The sequence below is a fragment of the Falco cherrug genome, chromosome 5 (assembly GCF_023634085.1).
Source record: "Falco cherrug isolate bFalChe1 chromosome 5, bFalChe1.pri, whole genome shotgun sequence".
Classification (NCBI taxonomy): Eukaryota; Metazoa; Chordata; class Aves; order Falconiformes; family Falconidae; genus Falco; species Falco cherrug.
Genome location: NC_073701.1, coordinates 90,365,739 through 90,383,724, shown reverse-complemented (window position 1 = coordinate 90,383,724; position 17,986 = coordinate 90,365,739).

The following is a 17,986-nucleotide window of genomic DNA, read 5'->3' as shown; positions in this document are numbered from 1 at the left end:
AGGACAAACACATTTGAAAAGCACTTTTCATTCAGGGGAATTAAATGCTCACCTGGTTTTAATTCAAATTCTTTATTGTTGTTTTATTCTTCTTTAAATACAAATTTCTACAGCACTTCTTTTGTGTTCAGTGATTGCCAGCAACTTGATCTACCTTGACCTTTCATGTCTGTGCTCTGGCAATGTTATTCCCCCCCCCCCCTTTTTTTTTTTTTTTTACTTTCTGGAATATGTGGACCATTAACATGTGAATTATATGAACTGCTTTTTATCTTTCCTCTTTGTGGTACTACAGCAGAACTGTATAAATATAAAAACATAATGTGATGAATTGTTTAGCTCACTTACTGTCATGGGATTTTTTGTAGCTGTTGGGGTTTTTTTTACTTATTCTGACCTTTCTTTATATAAAGAAATATAAATAATCCTACCAAGCTAACCCTCGGAACTCTTGCATGCGCCAGAGCCTGTGAGCAGGTTTGGTGGGTGAGAGAGCACAACTGCTTGGGAGAAGAGCTGCCCACCAGGCTTTGACGAGGGCTTGAAGCACTTGTGGAGCTCAGGTGCCGCAAGCCTTCAGTTTGGGACACAGATCCCTGCAGGACACTGGAAACTTCCTCTCCAACATGCGGTGGGGCTTAGCTCACTCTTCCTCTGGTGGCTCCTGGTGGTGTCTGATTTTTGAGGACCAAACCGCCATGCCCCTTACAGGTGAGGGCTGGTTTTGACTCTGGGTTAGCGCTTGCTTTTGGAGAATTGTGGAGGAGATACTCCTGTCCTTCCCTTGCGAGCTGACTCTGACTGATGCCAGGCTGGCTTTCACAGCCCGCTGTCCTCTCCTGCTCGCCCTGGAGACCACATCAGGGAGCTGCCACATCAGGGAGCTGCTCAGGGCTATGTGTGCTGCCAGACAGTGCCCGTCACCTGGCCGAGCACCCCAGTGGGATGAAGAGCAGAGCCTAGGACAGGGCAACAGATATAAACCAGCGATATAGTATACATCCTTTCTGCAGGTGCTCTGCAAACTCACCAGGTCCTGCCGTGCATCAGGGCTTGTGTAAAGGAGGGTGGTGGTCCAGCTGCCCCTGTTGGGGAGGAGGGGACATCAGCGCTGCAGCATTTCAGTGCTTCCCAGTTTGCTCTTTTTATCTGAGCTTTGGGTGAGCAGGTATGAGGCAGGATAAACCGGGGCTCTGGGCAGATGCTACCTGGCCCCAGACAGGTTTTAAACTTTTTTACAGTGAAACATTTATTATTTTTGTTGCAGTGTATTTTCTTGCGCAGTTCAGGTATAATTTAATCCCAGTCACAACAGAGATATTCTGAGTAATATAAAAGACATAAGAAAACTCTGAGAGTTTTAAATAAACCCCTGTATAGTTCCTAGCCATGAACAGACACTGCCTTTGTATCGGGGAGATCAACAAAACTGCAGATTAGTTAACCACATTCTAAATGACCTTTAGGATATGTAGTGTTGTACAGGAAAGCATTTTGCAAGAATGTTTAATGGATGACTCCTATCCTGTCTATTAGGTGTTACTGAAACCCATAGGTGTTTACTCAACGTAGAGACCTCTCAAAGTTTAGACAACACTTGAATTTAGGATAAAGTACAGTTTGCTTCCTTGATAGGTAAGCAAAGTCCTAAATGCCTTGGAAAGTCACGCTGTGGATGATTATTTTTGGTAATACGGATTTCTGACGGCTGTGGATCATGTTTCTGAAGAGGGTTTGTGACCACAGTCAGTTCCTGGGGCAGGCATGATCCCTGCCAGGCAGGTACGGGATGAGAAGGAAGGAAGCAAGCAGGCAAACAAACCTAGCTCATGTGCTGTGATCCTGTACTCCAGGACCACGGTAAATGTGTCATTAAAATATATTACACTAAAAATATACACAGATTTTCTGCATCACTGAGTTCTTCCCGGGGAACCATGCAGCAGTGCCCCAGATATCTGCTGCTGCTCGACAATGACAATAATAAGAACATTTAATGAGATAATTTAAGTTAAATCACATTTAATACAAGATCATCAGATCCTGCCTTACTGTGAAATTACAGCCTCGTTTCCACCATTATACGAGATATACTTTCCGAAAGTCTCAGATTTCACTGACAGAGATTTCCTTCAGGTCTGAAAAATGCAGAGCAGATACAGAAGTGCTTTAATGGATTGCCGTCTCCTCTATTCTATTGTATTACTTTCTCCTCGTTTTCTGGGCTGAGAAAAATCAGTAGTGAGACTGGGAGTCTCAAAGTGATGCTGCCATCCATCCAACCATTTCAATTTCTCTGGAGATTGCTCTGTGTCTATCAACGTCTAACTGGGTTGAGGTTTCAAGCTCGTATGCTCCCACCAGCTCAGCTGCTTTCCTGTCAGCTGGCAGACTGGCAGGCTGAGCTATCCTCTTTCTGATGCGATTTTCACATTTCCCAGTCTTTGGTCTGTGATGCTGTCTCAGTGGGTGTCTGAGGACTGTTTTCCAGTGTACATCAGAGCCAGGCTGTGCTCCATGCGGAGGTGACATGGCAGTGCCTGGGTCAGGACGATGGGCCACACCGTGCCTTGCCGAACAACCCTGGGCTGGACTTTCCTTATAAACCCCCATGTAGCAATTCCTAGCCTGCAAATAGGGCTTTTTGGATTCACAACACTGGAGTGACATAAAATAACTGGGATTAAGGGCAAACAGAGTATTTATATATATGCCTAAATTGATAGAAAATACAGTAAGTATAAGTTTGAAGGAAGTATCAAAAAAACGGTCCCAGCAGGCAGGCTCCCTCTTTTGCCCAGCAGACCAGAAAGCATGGTCCACCCACGACGGCATTTTCAAAGCTGACACCATTTCTTTCTTCCACTGCCCAGCCTCCCAAAGCTGCTCAGAGACCGAGTGTGAGGCAACAGCCAAAAATGCCAAGTCAGAAGTTTTTGGGAGGGATGTGTGTGCGATGGGAGGGATGGCATCCTCCAGAGCAGGTGGACCTGCTTGCCCACGGGGCAGTGTGGGACGTGCAGAAGAGGCATCCAACAGGGTCTGGCTTCACGCCCTAAGCTGAAGGCCACCAATGGGGCCTGGCTTTGTGTCCTAAAATGAAGGCACCATTCACCCTGGGATGGAAGCTGTCCAGCCAAGAGGAGCAACACCTTTCCCCTTACCAGCTTGCTGCCCTGTGGGGATTTCACCCCAGCTAGGGCTGACCCAAGTCCATGTCCCTGAAGGCAATTTTGCGTGAGGTCTGTTTCTTAAAACAGCAGTCAGAACAAAAAACAAAAAACAACAACAACAAAAAAAAATCCATCCAAAATGCCAAATGAAAAGAAGATGAAATCCTGTAAACAAAAACTGCCGAGTTTTGCACAGTTCTCTTTTATGATTGCAGCAGCCATACGGGGCAATCTTGCTGCAGTGGGGTGACATGCACAGGGTGCTGCAAGGCATCCCTGGCTGTGTGGTCAGCTGGTGAAGACGACCAAGTTAACCATTTTCTCTGGAGTTCCTGCTGTGATACTTCTCAGACAAACGGGATTACTCCCGTTTCATGCTCAGTTTGCATGTTTGTTTTCTCAGGAAGGGGAGGTGGGTTTTTTTGTGTTATGTGCCTCCCTGTAAATAATCTGTAGCACAGATATATGCTTTCTTGCACTATGTTTCTGTTCCCCAGTATATTCGGTTTTTATATCTCAGTCAACATATTACCTCCCCCTGCAAAAGAATTATTTCTATAATCAGATTAGTGCTGAATTTATACTGAGGCTGAAGTACAGCTTTACTCACTTGATTATTCAGTTTGCTATAAATGTTGGGAATAAATTCCAAGTGAGTGAATCAAGCAATTTCTTTTTTTACTACCCTTATACATATTTCTACTTATTTGCTATGCAACCTTTACTACACCAGGTCTAGTTGTTTAGAGCAGACCAAAAATGATGCTTAGCAAGACTGTAGGACCTTTCTGAATGCAGAGATAAGAGCTTTAAACAACTTTTCAGGTAGAAAACTGCTTACATTTCCATGAAATTTCTTCTGAGGTAAGAGGTGGGAGGGATTGGGCTTTTTTTATTCCCAGATTGCTCATCTGTCCTGAAGAAAAGTTATGATAGTGAGCAACTTCCCTACTACTGCATTAGTGACAACACTGGCAGCACAGTTACTGTGTTAACAGCAATCCGGGCATATTCGCCCACTTCACCCATTAATCCAACACGATTCACAATGTTTTTAGCACAAGCTTCTACATAGTCAGGCCATGTTGAAATTATCCACATTAGACGGATGGTGTCTCTGCATTCTGTAGACAGTGGATGCTGTGAGTGGTATTGTTCATTTTAGAATTAAAGGCAGGTGGTTTAGGACATTTCTAGGGCAAATATGTTGGATATGAAATATGAATATGAGTGTGATACAAGTACAAACTGAGAAGATGCACAAACAACATAATTCTTACAAGTCCTAAGAAGCTTCTTTATTTCATAAAAAATAATAGGACTTTTTCTTGAGTGTCAGTGAAGGAGTTAATAAAAAGTAAAGTCTGAGGTTGCCGAGTTATTAATTTTCCATTCAGGAATGGGTTACTCTGAATTCAATTACCCAGATGCGTAAGTGCTTCCCAATATCTGATGGCATCTTCTCAAAAGTGTCAACGATGGTGTGCACATGAGTACAGGCTAAATAGAAATGAAAGGCTTCGCATGTTACATCAAGGTTGGCCATTGCAGAGCGCGCCAAGGTCAGATGCCCTGTCCCCCGCAGGATGCCATGTCCCTGAGCGGCAGGGAGCGGCGCCCGGCGCACAAGCCCGGCATCAAGGTGAATCGATAGCGCAGCTCAGAGCACAGCCCCTTCCCAGAAACCTGCTGTCCTGCCAGCAGTTGACACAAGCTGAAATAACCTTCCCGCTTACTGCACCTGAGTCAGCACTTGAAGGACAGGGACAATAGCTGACTGTAAAGAGCAGAGGCTGGTTTTGCAGCAGACAAGCTTAGGAATCTGTTTAGGAATACATTGGCTATGAACATTGGGAGAAGACTACGGGATTGCACTAATGTTAAACTATTTGATTTGTCTCACGTATGCTTTATCAGTATATGAGTTTTGATGGAAATATATGGGAGCAATACCTTTGGTAATATTTTTTTCCTACAGTTCACAATTTTTAAGGGTCTGGCAAACTCACTTTCATATAAACTCCTATTAAAAGCAATAGTCAGGATTTCAATCTGTTGACTTTTCTTTTGGATTCACTAGACCTTGAACTAGCTCGTCAATATTTCTGAGTTACTAGGTAAAATGTACCTCATACTGTATTTTCCCCTGATTTCCAGTAGCCACAGGCATCACACTGGAATTTAAATAACCCCCTTTCAGACTGGAGAGTGTCCTGTGTATACTGGGCTCCTATAGGGAATACGGTTTCCTCGGGAAATAACCAATAGCAGTTTGCTGTCCAAAAAATGCATCGATGGTGACTTGTTATCTCAGCCTGCCTGGTGATGCACAGAATGGTGGTGGTTATCGTTGAATGCTGACTCCTCTCCCACCACAGCTGGTCTCCCCGCAGGGCCACGGGTGGGCACAGAACAGTCATAATTGGTGCCGCTGGCCATCCCCACCACTGCTCCAGGGAACGGGGGCAGGTGTCCCCAGGAGGCTTAGCTATCATTCCCCAGCAGCAGGGAAATATTGTATATAAAATGCTTTCCCTGGATTTCTCACTGTCTGGTTTAGTTTTCATCGTCTTGAGGGATGAAGCTGCCAGTGCTCACGTTGGGAGAGTCCCTCTGGGCGAGGAACAATCCGACCAGGTCTGTGTGGCAGGGAGCGCTCCTTCAGTCTCAGCTTTCCTACCTGTAATGTCTTTCTCAATTATTTTGCTCCTAATAATATCTCTGTGTATAAAAATCTCTATTCTCTCCTCTGTTTTCACAACCATCAGGGATTTACAGAGCCTGAAAGAAGGAAGCTACGCACTGAGAATATTGTAAAGTGGATAAAAATGCTCTACTAGAAACACCACATTATATTGGGATAACTCAGGACCCCCTGCTCACTCAGGTGGGGCACACCTCGATGCCCTTGCAGAGCCAGAAAGACCATAGCATCACGAATAGTAACATCTTTTTTTGGTATACAGTATGGTACAGTATGGCTTGGTATCTTTTTTTACGGTGTGCAGTAAAAGGTTGCTTTAGTCTTCTGTTAAGACAGATGCTGTTATTTAAACACTAGAGCATTCTGAGGTGGTGCTACACCCCCTTTTGTGTGTTTCTGTGTGTGGAGCTCTGAAATGGTATTAGTAGATAATAATACCTGAATAGTCTGTACTTGATTTACCATTTCTATAATGTCCCAGGAAAAAAATACAGGGTTGCCTGTGCCTTCAGCTGCTCAGGGAGAAGCAATCCAAATCTCCTGACCAGTTTTGGGCACTCCCACTTGGCCATCCTTGGCTAGTAAACATTAATGGGTATCAGCACTGGTAGGCAACAAAATTGCTCTGCAAGGTAACATCTAGAAAGTAAATATTCCTGGTCTTACTTTCCTGGTGCTTGTTTTATGAGGTCTTTAGAGTGAAACTGAAGTCTAGTAAAAATAACATCTTTCTTCCCCCTCCCATCTGAATATCTCAAGGCTGTTACCCTCACACATACATCTAGCATCGTGTCAAAAATACTGTCACCTCTGTTTCAGAAAGAGTGAAACCAAGGCTCAGAGGAACCTCTGAAAGTCTGCCCTGGGTCACAAAATGAATAGATTTGACATGTAAGAGTGAGAACTGAGCTTCCCTTGTCTCAGGAATGGATATCCTCTCTCTCTGGACAGAGGAGAGGGTGTATTAAAACTCCTTGTGTTTAGTGGCACTCCTGGCCAAACTCTTCAGAGCAGTTGAGACCCCCAGAGAGCAGTAACTGCGGCCTGGAAAACCTAGTCCTTTTCCTGGTGTGATGATAGCAGCTGTGATGGAGAGTGCTCAGTGGGGACTTGTTCCTTCTGTAGCCATACCGGTCAGGCACCAGGGACTGGAGGCCGGGGGGTTTCCAGCCGTCAGCAGCTCCTGCCAACCTCTGCCTCTCACAGCCCTGCAGCCCCGTGGCACCAGGGAGGGTGAAAGTGGCTGGTCACCACACAGGTGGTGGCACCTGGGTTGCATTTGCCCTGCAGACAGATGCTCCTGGTGGCTGTGCTTATTTCAGGGAGTTATTTCTATTTTTCTCCCGGTAGAAGAGGAGAAGGTTGACAGCTGTGACACACAGTCTCTTCCTCAGGCTACTCCGCCAGAGCTGCTTTTCTCAGCTGCAATCTCGAGTCATTTTAAATAACTCCCTGGCAGCTCTAGCACGCAGTAAGGTGATTAGGGCACTAACTTCTCTGACCATATTGCTTCATATTGCATTTCAGACAGTAAATACATTCCTCCCCTTGGAGCCACCTCATCCAGTTGCCCCGGGTGCCCCAGACGTTTATAGCGGCACATGAATCCATCACTGTGCCCCTGTGGCAACAACTACACTCATTCCCCTCCCTCCTACCACTGACAACAGGGATCCCGGAAGATTTGCACAAGAGCAGCTCCCCTGCCATCCCACACCCCTATTTCGGAAGCGCGGTGATGTTTCAGGTGGCGGTGGAAGGAGGTGCAGTGGCCATGGCAGGGACAGGCCACCACACTGGTTGCAGCAGGCGGCTGGTGATGGGTCAAGTATGGAGTAGGGAGCACAACAATTAAGTAATACATTCTGTTTCCTGCTACAGGCATTATTTTCACAGACTGTAATATCACTTTTCTTAGCAGCGGCTGTCCTCTTTCTTGATTTAGTAAGTATAATGCTGACACTTTAAAGTCATATTTATTTTACAGGTAGCTTTAAACAAATCTCAGAGAGTGGCTGAAACCTTTTGCCCTTTGAGGAGGATAGACTGGGTTTCTTTCTGCAATAGCTCTTAAATTGGTGCCTATGTAGCTGTGAAGACTTTGCTCTGGACCAGGATTAGTGGGGGAAAACCACCTCGCTGGAGAACCCACATTTCCCTGGGGAGATCTCTTCTTTCACTGCACGTGATCAAGTAATCAAGGGAAACCCTTCTAAGAAAATAGACGTCAGAGAGATGAGATTCCTAAAGATGGAATCAACCACATCTTCACTTGAAGCAATTCGACCCTATGTCACTGACTTCATTTTCCTTAAGGAAAACCAGTAGGCAGTGTGGTGCCACTGAAGGAACCAGCTAGTGAGGAGCTGGGCAGCCACGCTGCTCGCTGAGGTATGGGCTCCTTAGATCAGAAAGGCCCTTGCATATAGCAATACTCTGTTAGCTAGTGTATGCTCTAAAATATGCAACACTTAAAGTAATGGGTCTCATCTTGATACAGCTGGTTAATTTTTCCAGTGGTCTTCTCCCCCATTGAAAATTATGAGCACTATAATGTAAAGACAAGCTAGGGAGATGGGCTTCATATATGCTGCAAAATGACGTATTTAGTAACAGCTGAGTTTTCCCAAGACTGTAGGATGCTGGTAACCAACTGAATAATACTCTAGCTCTGCAGGACAACCTGTGTAGTTTATCAGTCTGAAAAAAGGTTTACCATCGTCTTCATATATAACTCTTGTGACAATGCGTCATGTGCGGAATTTATGGGGAGAAGCTGTCTTCTGAGATTCACTGCTATATATCATTTTTACACAGGTTTATGTTTAGTGGCACTTACTAGTGACTAAGATAGAGTGGTACTCTTTACCATGAGATGAAGTTGTGTGAAAGCTTGGCAGTACAACCACTGCTTTCCCTGTTAGGCTGGTGTCATCCCATAAAGTGTATCCAATACTCAGATGTCCTATCACTTTATAAAATAATTATTTCTAATTGGAAGGGGAAATCAGTTCATAAAAATCATATAAAATGATTTAGTTTGGAAGGTACCTCTGGAGGTCTCAGAGTGGGGCAAGTGTCAAAGGAAAACAGGTTGCTCAGGTTGCTCAGGGCCTCGCCCTGAGCTTTGAACATCTCCACAAATGGAAACTCCAGACCAGTTTGGGCATCCTCTTCTGTGTGTGAACATTCTCACTGTAAATTTCTTTTTCCTTTTGTCAGTCTGGCATCTCCTATACTGCAACCTGTGTGAGTTGACTCTGTATCGCTGGGAAGAACCTGGATTTGTCTCCTCTGTGGTACTGGAGGCCAGTATTTCCACTTCAGGCAGGGGAAGACAATAGTGCAGCCCCCCTTGACCTGCTCTTCTCCATGCTAAACTAACCCTGCTTCCTCAGGCCCTTCTCACACGTCAGATGGTCCCAGCCCTTAGCCATCTCACTCATCCTGAGCTGGACTTCCTCCAGTTTATCCATACTTCTACTTTTCCAGCTTGTTGAGGCTGCACTGAACATCCTCCCTGTCCTCCTACATCCCTCCCTCCCTCCCAGTTCAGTGTCATCTTGCAGGGAGCGCATCTCCTCCCATGGGTCAGATCACTGATGGAGGCATCACAGAATACCAGCCCCAGTATCGGTCCCCAAGGAGTACCACCTATGACTGGCTCCTGGGTAGACACTGAAATGTTAGCCACTGCCCTTTGAGCTCAGTAATCTGGCCAGTTTTTATGTCCCTTCTTGTCCACCTATCCGGTCCCTACCTGGCTATAAGGTTAGTATCTATGATACAGAATGCTGAAAGCTCTGCTAAAGTCAGCACCCACCGCCCTCCCCTGCCACAGAGCTAGACACTGCAGCGCAGAGGCAATCAGGCTGGTCAGCAATGATTTCCCCATCTTCCTCCCCTGTCCTTGTCTTGTAGCAGATGGAAAATCCCTACAGGATGTCATATGTGCCTCCGGAGAGTACGGGAGACGTGGTCCTCCTTTCTCCAGTGGGAAGGACATGCAGAGGCACCACTCTCCACCGTGTTCCTCCAAAGACTTCCAGGGCCTGAAGGCTTTTCACCGCAGTAAAGAAACTGAAGCCAGATCCAGCACCTAACTCCTCCGAGGGAGAGGTGATGGCTGAGGACAAGCACTCTGCTGTAACAGTCTTTGCCATCCCGGATTCTGAGGTTGCTGAGAAAAGATGTATCTTGCTCAAGACCTTGCTTTGGTTTCACAGAGCCAGCCCCAGCCAGAGAAGCACTCTCCACCGAAGGCAGCAGCGTCAGCTGCCAAACCCTCATGTCTCCATGTTCCAGAGACAAGAAATATTCTTATTACTGCTGTCACTATTATTTACATATTTGCGTTATCATTGCACTCACAGACAAGGGTTCCCAGTGCAGGACACATCAGAAAGACTAAGATAAAAGGATGGCCCCTTCCCTACAGCAATTGCATCCTAAGCCACTATTTTCTTTTCTGCCAAGTGACTGCCAGGTGCAGCTCTGTGTGTGTGTGAGAAGCCTGAGCACGAGGTTTTTTTACAGAATTTAAGAGATTTGCTGCAGTAAAGAGCTTTCTTTTATGGCTAACAAGTCAGAGGGAGAACTGTCTCAGCATGATTAATTGTGGAGTACTGCAGCCCCAGTGGTGCTGACTCACCCCAGTAACCTGAGGGGGGGCTACAGCATCCTTTACCTCCCCGCTCTAATCAGGACCTCGTTTCTTTTAGCAATGAGGGGATCGTCAGGTCTAGACCTTCCAGCTCTGTTCTGCGTAAATGTCTGGGCAGGATTTATCATTTGCACACCTTATTCATATTCTCCTCCTTTCTCTTATCTCTGAGGATAAGGGAAAATGCTTTTTCTGGGACTGTTCATCAGGCTTTATTAATGCACTTATGAACTGAGATGGTGTAAGCTGTGGAGGTGGCACAGAAATATTCACCCATTTTATTTGTATGATTATCTGTTAGCGTAAGGGCAGCAGCCAGCCAGTGTAAGGTGTAAGCTCAAGCCCTATCTTGGGGGGACATAAGCACCTATGAAAGACAAAGTTAAACCTGGAGAAAGCAATGGGAGCAAGTAGTGAGAAACAAAGAGCACAGAGGTTTTGGAAGGATGCTGGTATTGTATATTGATCACTGTTACCAATAAGTGTAAAGACCAGAGAGTACTGCATTGACGGCTAACACTGGGGCATGTAGATCAAAGCAAGCTAGCAAGAGAGGTTTGTTAGGAGCAGGTAAGCTAGACAGGGAGGAGACATAATATCCTCATCCTCTGTTCCAGTTCTCTGTCTCTGTACTATTGTCCCCTGCAAAACATCCTCTCTGCTGCCTCTAAAAATAGAAGTTGAGTAGACAGAAACTGGATATCAGGGTGCAGACATTAACAAAAATGCTTTTGGCCAAACTGGTGCAGAGGACGGACACAGCTGAAAGAAAAGAAGATTCTTTCTTTAAAGGACTGCTTAGTTCAATACAGAGAAATGCCACAAAACTAGAGGAGCACCTCTTTCCTCAGGTTCCTCCTTGCTAGGATTTATCGTTCAGGGGCGGTGGCTCACATCTGATATACAAACACTTGCTTTTCCTTCAGGTTACAAAGCTTCCACTTCCTTTAAGAAACATTGCACTCACCCGAGTCTCCTGAAATCCCAACATGATCCGCATTGTTCGGCTCTCTCCCAAAGACCACCCTGGTGGGGATGTGCTTTTGACAGCCGGCTGTCAGAAGGATTTCCCTGCAGGCAAATTCTCTTTTTAAAATTCCTGACAGAAATGTCTTTTGAAAGGTTTCATTTTGTAAGCGTCTTTCATTTGCTCCCATACTGAAACCTCCTGGAAACCGGACTACCTTCCTCTGGATGTCTCTGGTGTGTGTTCTTGTACACCCCAAAAAAGATGTAGGTTTTCTGGTTTGATTAAAGGAGTAATTTAAATTCAGAAGACATCCAGTAAACACATCTGAAGATCTACAGTACGTGACATCTTGAAATAGCTGGAATAGGCTCTACAATATTAATTGGGAATTACGTACGTGTCCAAAAAAAAAATATTTAAATAAAGTACAACAAGCTAAGAACACTAAAGATCACAAAGACTGAAGGCACTCAGCAATGCCTAATTAAAGTGACTGCCAGTGTAACTAATTAATGAATCTTCTTTTTCAAGATGATCCTTCTAAACAACAAAGCTCTGAAATGTGACTTTTTCATATTCGTTGGAGATCAGACACCTAAACCCCCTCTCTAGTTAGAGAACAACAACAAAATAATGACACTCACAGCCTGACTGATGCCCTGCTTGGTTGGCATGAACGGGGCACAGGGGTCCAGGCAGCCTGGAGAGCAGGTAGCTGTGGACCTCCTCTATGGATGTTGACCTGAAATGGTATATACAGCTTAAAGTATATACAGGTAAAATCTTACAAAAATGGGGTAAGTTCTGTCCTAAGCAGAAGCTTTCAAGGACCTTAAACTTCTTCCCTTTCTATTACCCTGTTTACGTGAATTTAAATAAAGGAGCCTAGTGCAGACAGCATAGGGCAGAAGAAGGTGTGCTTGTAAAGTGAAGTCAGAGGAGCAGCCAAGTGCAGTAGAGGGACCTTTATGTTGAAGTCACCACAGTGCCTGTGAACTGATGCTTTGTTTCTCAAATAAATCACACCTACTAAAGGAGGAGCCAGCTTAGAGGGTGGCTGTAAAGAAACTCCGTTAAGAAGCAGAAATTGTTGGCCGTGCTTAAAGGAACATGAATAACTTTGAAGGCATCTGCCCCACAAGTGGGACCATGAGGCCACTCATTGGGTCATCAGTCATGAGGAATAGTTCAGGGGAGGAGAATGTCTCCAAATGAGGTTGATGTTCTTGGGGTTTTAAAAATGGAGTTTGTTTTTCTTAGGATTTTAAAAATGATGGACACAGTTGCCCATCTATGGCCTTGGCAGACGAGCACACACACACATAAATATATATGCGTCTGAGGGACACACACAAGCCTTTTGAAGTATTGGAAGAAAAGATGCAGAGCTATGTCCCTTGCTCCCAAGCGGGATTTTTGCCCATTGCTGTGGAGGTAGGACTGAAAGTGGAGGTAGGACTGAAAGTGGGAGTATTACCAGCACGCAGGAATATAATGGACTGAGTCAAAGTTTATAGCCCCTTTACCGCAAGGACTGCTGTTACTGGGAGCTGTCTGGAGGCTGCGTTGGAGGGGAATTTCGGTTTCTTCCTTTTTAATTTTCTTGGTCATTTTTAAGCAGGGAAAGGGAGAGATCATGTTTTACATTTGTTTATTTCCCTCGAACGCTAGCACCAAGATTTGTGTTTAGCGTTCCAGTGTGAGCAGCTTACCGAGCAGCCTGTGCCCGTCGCTCCGCCAGTGAGCGGCGCTGGCTGCCCAGGTTCGCAGCGCTGCCGCGCAGCCCGCCGTGAGGCTGCGCCGGGTACGACTTTGAAGGGTTATGTTCCTTCGTGAAAACACGCAAATATAAACTATTTGAACAACACGGCTTGGGAACTCATCCTGATCATCCTCTCCTCATTTCAGGGCTGTGACAGGCGCGTTTGGCGGAGCGGTGGCCGATCCCTTAGCCATTTTCACCGTTACTGGCCACAGCACGCACCAGCTCTGCACGCCAAGGGGCTGCGGTTTCGCCAGCATTTCTCTGTCTTGCGCACATACTATAGCAAGCACAGATTAATTTTATGTATATTTACGCACATGTATACCCTGATGTTGAATATGTGCCTAGACTGAATGCTGCAGTGCTGGGACCAGTACTGGACGACCCGTTACTATGGGGATTGGCTCCACTGAGCCCTGCGACAGTGAAATCCCAGGTCTGCACCTTGTCATCCTTGGAGGGTTAAAAGGCAGAGAACCCTTTTCAGGGGGGAAGCGTATCTGCAGCTCAAAAACATGCTAAATGGGCACCTGCATGCTTGAGTGGCTCCAAAATAGGGAAAATATTAATCCCATCATCTGAGTAGCACTTATCAGCAGAGGATTCGCTTAAGAAGATTTTCTATCTTGACCTTTTCAAGGAGGGGTGAGGCTGCACAGGAGCCGGCGGGCAGCTCGGGGAAGTCTGTCCACCAAGAGAAATAACAAGGGATGCTCCGCTAAGGAGGGGGCCCCAGCAAGTGTGTATGGAGACGAGGGGCTGCCTGGCTGTGCCCTGTGGTGCTGCTGGGGCTCGAGGCCAGGGATGGTGTTTTACTGATCCTGCCGCATCCCCCTCTGCAGTGGAGGGACCCTCAGAGGCAAAGAGCCAGGGTCTCCACGGCACATCTAAAGCACACCCGAGTCTGATTTCTGTTGGAATATGGGAAAAAAGGGACCGACAGTTATGGGGGACTTTATGGGGTATGCTCCCTCTGTGCTCTGACTCTGGGTAAATACCCATTTATTTCAGCAAGAGGAGTAGGACCCACTGTATCCGTTGGTTCATGCATCAGGGCTGTGGGGCTCCTCAGGAGGGAAGAGCTAGAGCTGTTCTTCTGGACAGTGCCAGAGCAGGGAAGCCCCTGCAAAGACAAGAGCAGCCTGAGTTTTGTGCCAGCAAATTTTGCAGCTGGCTTGCCTGCCTCCCTTGCTTTCACGCTACATTGTGGTGCTCCACGCAGTCCAGTCCCTCCCTCCAGAGTCAGCCCCCAAAGGGGTGAGCTAGAGCGAGACCCTGGCCTCTGAAGAGCCACCGCCTGAGCACGGTGCTCTGCTGCGAGGTGGGGACTGCCACAAAGCAGCCTCTGTGCTGGCGGGTTGTACTGTGCGTTGGATGGCAGTCTGAAGGGGTGTGGGGCTGCAGGCTTCTCCCTACAAGCCCGGAGCGTTTCCAGGGGGCAGTGGCTGCTGAAAAGACCTAGGGCAAGCACCACCCGAGGTTGGGCAGGGGGCTTCTGAACAGTGGTCAGCGCGGGAGGGAGAGCCTCGGGAAGGAGCTCTCCTGTCCCATGTCCCAGGTTTCAAGTCCCTTAAATTTTTATTTCTGTTGCAGGGGATGAGAAAACAAAGGGGAGATGAGTCTGCAGAGCAGTCCCAGGGGGTTGTCTGTATAATGCTGGTTTCTGGAAAGGTGAGGGAGGAGTCCTTACAGCAGGAGGGAATTTTTAATTAGAGATACTCTTGCCCACAGAGAGGAGCTTGCAGGGAGCAGGTGGAAGAGGCTTTTAAACACTGCAATTGAACTGCCTTAATCAGAACATCTGGCAAATCTCTTGAGGAGGGGATGGCACTTCTGAAGATGAAGGAAGGAGTTCTCTTTTCTTGACTGCTGCAGGCAGCTGTTGCTTTTCCAAGCCCGTAACACTAAAAGATATCCAGCATCCTTGCCACCCCATGGGCTGGCCCTGCATCTGCTCCCCCACCAGGGAAAGAGGACAGCTTTAACTTGCAGGTTGAGGGAAGAAAAAGGGACAGCTACTCACCAACAGAGAAAACTTGAAAGCTTGCCCAAGGAAAAGAAAGACTGACTCTGAGGAAATTCAGTGAAACATGTTTAAGGCTTTGACCTCAGAAATCTCATCTGTTCTAGTGCCTGCAATAGAAATTGTTTTCTCAGCGTTGCATAGCTGCTTTGGTGGCAGCAGCTCCTCTACCACAGTGCCTGAGGCGTGCCAGAGTGAGGCCAGTCTGGGGCTTGTCCTGCAGAAATGCACCTTTGGCATTTCAAAGCCAGTGTTTTCTCCTGTGTGCATTCCCAGCATAATGTAGATTTGCAAAGGTGACTGAAAAATGGGCTGCACAGAGTCATTAGCAACATTGATTCTCATTATTGTAGCATATGCTGGTGCAAAAACATCCAGTGTTCATAAGATGGATGGGTTGCACCGGCTGGGCTGTGAGTGCCTAATTAGTTAAAATACACAGCATCATAAATGCCAGCATTGACAGTTGAGGCCTTGCAATGTCAGAGTGGTGAGCAGCATTAATTTGTGCTGACATCAGACTGATTCCTTGGTGCGGATGCCAAATCCTTGCTTTGTACTGCAGCCACACTACTGCATCCAAGCACAGGGCAGCGGGTGTTTTGTGTGCAACTGGCACGAGTTACAGCAGCAGTTGCTGTAAGAGGCAGCAGCAGCAGCAGCAGGAGCAGCAAAAGGCAAATATAGGCTCTGTGGGAAGCCGGCTGAGTGCTGCAATGTCCTTTGTCTCAGCCTCCATCACCCAAAGAGCTGTAGGAATATGCAGGCAGGGACTCCCCATTGCTCAGTGCGCAGCTGTCCCAGAGAGGGGAAAGTCAGCTCTGCCTTATGGTTTCAGTTGAAAGTCAGAACAGGGATTCACTGGGTGTGCATTTGTCTCAACAAACAAAACTGCCTTGTGAAGTTGAATTCCTCCGCTATCATGAAGCCTGGCTTTAATTCCAGCATCAGCAGCTTAGGCGCCTGTCCTGAGGCAGTGCCTGAGAGTACTCAGCACCATGGCTGAGAGGGTTCCATCCTGCACAGCCAGTGTGGGGTCTTCTGCACCCATCCCGCTGGCGCAGAGGTCCTTTGCCCCCATCCTGCCCAGGAAAAGCCGCAGCTTCTGACAAACCACCCCAGTTCCTCTCCCTGCTTCCCCAGCACAGTTAATGTAACCTTTGCCAGGGAAAGCATCCCATGAATCAGAGGGCACTGTGCCAGCTGATCTGTGGACAATTTAACGGATTTTTCATTAACCAGCAGCTTATGGAGAAGTTGCTAAATTTTATGGGCCATTAGCAGCTTCTGACGCTGCAAATGGCTATGAAATTCAGGGTCTTGCAGTTTTGAATCTTGTAGGCTTGATAAATAGCCCTCGTTGGGAGCGTAGCATTCTGAAGAAATGCACTCGGTCAGTATCGCCTGATTTGAACAAGCTGTTGGCAGCGTAGGGAACCAGGGGGATGCGGGGACGGGAGTGACCACAGCAATCTCCAAACCTGTCTGCACCTCCCCCAAAAGTGGGGAGTTTTCTTTTGGAAAGGTGGTTTTGAGAAACGTTACCCAGGGAAGATGGTCCGTGAAGGCGTTGGAGAGTGGGAGTGAGGCAGTGGAACAAGTGTTAATGCAGCCATTAAAATACATGTTAATCAAATGCAGGGGAGGGCCAAGAATGCTGAGCACTGTTTATGTATGTGTAGCCAGACATTTGCAAAAATGTAATTTTTCCTCATTTTATGGCTGGGAAAACTCCGTCACAGAACAGCAAAACAAAGGTCCCCGCGATCACACGCAGGCCACAGCTGAGCAGGCTGGGATGAGGTTTGTTCTGGTCCCAGCCGTGGGGCTGTGCTCCCTTGTTCGCACTGGTACCGCAGCAAAGTGCTGCCTGCCCAGCTGGCTGCCCGCATGGGGCCAACCCTCACTGCCATTATTTCCCAGCTCCTGAAATTGTTCCAGCACCTTTGCAAGAGAAATAAAAAGACACTGCTTCTGCCTGGCTGAAATTATCTTGTGTGGGAGAATACTAAAACATGAAAATTAAACCTGGAGTAAATGGTGAAATTTTGGAGATAGGGTATTCAGGTTTTGCTTTTTGACTGATGTTCATCTTCTAATTAAAACAAGGCTGCTTCTGGCAAGAACAGCCCAGTGCACTGCTGAGCACCATGCAGAGTGATGCTCAGCTGAGGACTTGACTCAAAATCTCTGCAGTCCCCGGCAGGCAGAGCTCCGCTCTGGGGACGGGGGCAGGAGCAGAGCCCTGCTGGCCCTTGACCTGGAGAAAGGTGCCGTCCCTGCTCCCCACACAGGCAAACAGGCGAGAGCAGAGCCCGCTGCCACACCAGGCTGGGCTGCAGCCACGCGAGAGAATGTGGCCCCAGAAATGGGCCTAATAGTGGGTGTTTTGGCCAACAAGACTTGTTAGCCTTTGCCTGACAACCCATGCCCCCCAGAGCCAGCCAGTATGGCCACCTGAACACAAGTGCTTTTCCAGTGATGCTCGTTTTGCTTTATGATGAAGGGAGATGGGTACAGGCAGAAATGTGGAGGAGGAAGCTTGGGTCACATGCAGAGCAAATGCTCCACTACCATTTCTCACCCCTTTGCGAAGGGAGCTGGGATGCAAGGGGCCCACCAGAGCCTCAGGCGTGCTGGGGAAGTGCTCTGCCTGGGAGGCTGCCCAAATGCGGAGCCGCGTTGATG